Source organism: Salmo trutta, chromosome 2, assembly GCF_901001165.1.
Source record: "Salmo trutta chromosome 2, fSalTru1.1, whole genome shotgun sequence".
Lineage (NCBI taxonomy): Eukaryota > Metazoa > Chordata > Actinopteri > Salmoniformes > Salmonidae > Salmo > Salmo trutta.
In genome coordinates this window covers 63,417,306-63,422,088 of record NC_042958.1, presented here as the reverse complement: position 1 = coordinate 63,422,088, position 4,783 = coordinate 63,417,306, and the positions used below count along the sequence as shown (strand labels likewise).

Genomic DNA, 4,783 nt, shown 5'->3' with positions numbered 1-4,783 from the left:
GCGTAATTTGTTGGGAAAATCCAGCATTATAATCCGAATAAATATAATTAATTTGAACAAATCTGGATTTTTCTGAATGCTCAAAACTGTCGCATCATTGCCAATGTCTGCACCTTGAGCGGAGCCTAGCAGACTAAAAGAGACCTGGCTCACTGTCCACATTACTTGTGCGAGTTGTGACATCTTCGAGTCCAAGTGTCAACATGTATTTATTAAATTAGTCCCGCTTGAAGCCACAGTCCTTACCTGATGTGTCCCACATGTTCAGCTCAATCCTCTGTTTCTCGATCTCGAAACTTGCCGTGTAGTTCTCGAAGACAGTCGGGACATAATTCTGAAAAGAAACATTTCAAATGGCAAAATGAAAACCTAAATCTTCCCAATGATTCAAAATGATACCATGTTCCATTCCCACTCATCTCGGCGGATAAAGTCTGGTGTAGGCCTATTCCTCTATCACATATCACATGTAGGCTATGTGCATATGGCAGGCACCATATTCATTCTGAGCCAATTCTAAGACACACATGGCCAGCTAGAATGTATAGTGATAAGGCAAAATGTGTGTCATTAAATGAAAAATATGTGCCATAGATTTAGGCTATAGATCCTATGCTATAGACAGGATCTAAAGCCTAAAAACTTTAGAATCCTTAAATGTTTTAAAACAGTTTATGGAGAAGCCTGATGCGCGCATGGTGCGAACGCTAAACGAATATTTTTTTGAAATTAAAAGAATGACTTATTTATTACAATCGTACAAACTTCGTAATACAGTCTCCATAACGTACCTCTGGGTACGAGTCTTTGGCGAATACATGAAGTAATGCCGTTTTGCCACATTGCGTATCGCCGACCACCACGATCTTACAGCGGCTGCCCTTGCTCTCCATAGTGCCGTCTATTTGGTTATGATGCGTCGCCTTCTTTTCATTTAGCTACACTCCAGAATAGTCCCAAAGTCAAAGTGTAGAAAGTAGATACCGGTGAGATTTTCCTCCCTGTTTTCAGTTTTAGTCCTCGTTGTGTGTGCCTTCCCGAAGCTTTGACTGTCAGACTTAGAAGTGTAATAAATAACTCTTTAGCGCGCCTGCATAGCCTACTCCACAATGTGTCTGCTTGCCACGGCTGGATGCTGACAGAGCGTGAGTTTGTGTTTTCACTTTCCTCTTTAGACCCGCCCATCTGCCACTAACAACCAATGAGAAGGACTGAGGAGATAACGTTTATTTGCATGCCAACTGTTCGGGATAATGTCATAATCATCCATCAACAACACCTTTTGATCAAATCTGCAGAATAGTTTTTTCCCCCTCTTTGTGAAATAAATCCCCTCCTTTACAAGAACACATACCCCTATGCTCTCTCTCTCTCTCTCTCTCAGACACAAACACACGCTTATCTCTCTCTCCCCGCTCTCGTATACTGTAATCCCCTGGTGATTTCCCTTTTTAAGAGTTGACTGAGCCTTGCCATGCTTGGCAGTAGTGGTTGGTGCTAGCTGGTTAACGCAAATGCCATGCCGTGAAAAAGGACTGACATACTGAATCCAGTAGAGGTTTAGTATTCTGTGATTCTAAAATGAACATCAGCACAATTATCTTCATCAGTGCTCCCTTCATGACACCTCTGGCCTACAGGGCAATCTCTCCAAACATCTGCAGAGATTTACTTCTGTGGTTCCGGGATCAGACGCAACATGTCTGCACTGGTCTTGCATTGATACAATGACCAGGTTTCTATCGCCATCTGCTGGGGAGTAAGGGCACAAAATAATATTGAGCGTCCAACTCCAAATCCCACTTTGTATTATGTTATATATGCCATTTAGCAGACGGTTACATCCAAAGCGATTTACAGTAGTGCGTGCATACATTTTCACATGGGCCTGTTTCACAATGCAGTGTTGTGTTGTATTACAGAACAGGACTGTCAGACGTGGGTCCCACATTGTAGCTAGGGCTTACACCGTGGAAGCCAGGGCATACATGAGTTAAATATGTTTTGAGAAAAGGGATAAGAATACTTTCCATCTCGTGTAGACAGACATTATAATATCACACTCGAGGAGAGGCTATAGGCTGCATGGAGCTATTTTTTTCCAAAGGCCATTCTTTCCATTGTTGGTGCGCATCCTGCACAAAGAGGATGCCATGACATCCATTCAGCTGCAGGTGGCAGCACAAGACAATGCACAAAGCAATGTGCACAATATTAGCGACGTGTATTCATCACTCCAGAGAACTCTTTCCAGAGTCCAACGGCGGCAAGCTTTACGTCACTCCATCCAACGCTTAGCATTGCGTGGTGATTTTAGCCTTGTGTGCGGCCGCTCGGCCACGGAAACCCATTTCATGAAGCTCCAGAGGAACAGTTCTTGTGCTGATGTTGGAACTCAGTAGTGAGTGTTGCAACGGAGGACAGACGATTTTTAAGTACGACACCCTTCTGCACTCAGCGGTCATGTTCTATGATCTTGTGTGGCCTACCACTTCACGGCTGAGCCTTTGTCGCCCCTAGACATTTCCACTTCACAATAACAGCATTACAGTTGACCGGGGCAGCTCTAACAGGGCAGAAATGTGCCGAACTGACTTGTTAGTAAGGTGGCATCCTATGACAGTGCCACATTGAAAGTCACTGAGCACTTCAGTAAGGCCATTCTACTGCCAATGTTTGTCTATGGAGATTGCATGCCTGTGTGCTCGATTTAATACACCGGTCAGTAACGGGTGTGGCTGAGAAGGCACGACTTTGAAGGGTGGTTCCCTTATATCATATATAGTGTATGTCGTCGTTCTCCCCCCCACACGCCTGTAAAAACAAAGGTATTATGGACACATAATATTACGCATGTCATGGTCACCTATGGGAGGGTCTAATTTCATATGTAGTCTACATTAGTGTTGTATAGTTTTCATAGCTTAAGAAATTGGACTCTTCTATGAAGTCATTGGTGTGTGCGTGTGCATGCGTGCGCGCAGGAGTGAAGCATATACCGAAAGCTCACTCAACAGCTAGCTTGACATGTCGCTGATGGAGCTACCGATTTTGATATTTTTCGATAGCTCAAATGTTTGTAAGTTTTGAAGGAGCGGGGTCATGTGTATTTGCGGGCAGAGGATGACTGCTTCGAGCCACCATGGGGACATGGACAGTGGAGGAGCTATACTGTTAGCAGCACACTGACGTCAGTTTCACGTGCGTGCGTGTGTTGCGCCTTGTCCACTCTTTCTGACCTATAGCAACTGGGTCGTTCCACGAGTACATTGTGCGTCCGTTTCACATTTTAAGTAGAAACGGTGCACCTATAATGAAATTTAAATTGATGTTATATTAAATGAAGTGCCCTTCAATAGAACATTCTTAAAATCCATTTTTTTGCTCTAGTGCCAAAAATCTGAATTTTGACATGTCTCGTCATGTTTTTCCGATTTCTAAGAATATTTTTTACCCACAGGCCATGGACACGGAGCTACAGCAGCACGCGGTAATTAACCTCTCTAAAAAAGAGGTCACTGACGCACAAGTCTCAGTCTTACCTAAGGGCCTATCTTTTCTACGTGTACAGACAAACCCTTTGATACGAAAGTAGATCTGTTGAAATTCTTTCCCAAAATGAAACTTAAACATGTGTTTTCCAAAAATAATGTTTCTGGCCTAGAAACCCAACCATGAACTGTTACTCATTTGAAGTCCAAAAGCAAGCTTAATAAACATAAAGCATTAAGCTACACTCCCATTGACATCTGCTAACAATGTATATGTGACCAATAAAGTTTGATTTGATACCCGCGAGAGCAGTGTGTCGATTTCTTATTTTCTCTCTCATGTTATTCAATTGTTACTATGCACCTGCCACAAAGACAGCTCAAATGTGCGAGTGCCTTTTGAATTTTGACCCACTTGATCCAAAAATGGCTCCAAGTTGTCACCCTCATTGCAAACCCCTAGTTATGTTCTTGCTTTGACAAAGTCACTTCTGAAGATAGTTTATTTTGTGTGATTAATTTATGTCTGTCCCTCATTTTAAGGTCAACCCTGTTATGTGAACTGAATTTTCGTTTTAATATGGTGAAAATATTCCTTTAAAAAATATCTTTTCTAAAGAAACATTGAACATATAATAGTCATACCATAGTGTAAAAGCAGGTGAGCTGGTTCAACTTTTTCTGGCAATTTTCAGTTTTTTTTTTACGGTGGCTTGTTTGCCCCTCAATCAGACCCTACAAACAAGAGGAGTAGGAAGTGAAAATGGCAGCCCTGTCCTGCAAGAGCCAGGCTCTCGATTAACTCAGGCATTTCCTGCCATGCCCCCTTGGCCACATCTTTATCACCTAGTGACTTCCTGTTTCACAGACTGGGACAACACAAAAACTTTCATGACTGCCTTTTGCAGTTTTAGGACCACTCAACCACAGGTTCCATTATGCCAATGCTTCCACACTGGATCTAATAGTCATTTGACACAATGTCATTTAAAACTTGCCCCTGTTGCTGCATTAGGCCTATTGTTGTTTCCAGAGAATGTCTTGGAGATCAATAATAGATTGCAAAACTAGACCAAAATGTTTAAGCTTCTTGAAAATTGGTCTTCTTTTTTTCCAATGCATACCTATCTCTAGGCTATATTTTGGTCAGCATCCTTTCTATATCACTGTTAACATAGGCTTGTAAGCCCCATGCACCTTGTTGGCAACGCCACCTGTTGCTAAGAGAGCTCCGCCGACCTCTTGCTTTAGCTCCCCTCCTCTGACTAAAAATCCACTTTCCGCCCTTTAAC

At 42.6% G+C, this 4,783-nt stretch overlaps 1 long non-coding RNA gene across 1 annotated transcript; it reads right to left on the bottom strand.

The window, feature by feature from the left end:
- Positions 1–290: 290 nt before the first annotated feature.
- Positions 291–1,165, bottom strand: LOC115148570 (uncharacterized). The gene is made up of 2 exons (XR_003866691.1): positions 792–1,165; positions 291–334 (listed from the first exon to the last, which is right to left on the bottom strand). It is a non-coding gene; the product is annotated as an uncharacterized LOC115148570 (long non-coding RNA).
- Between the last annotated feature and the right edge of the window lie 3,618 nt (positions 1,166–4,783).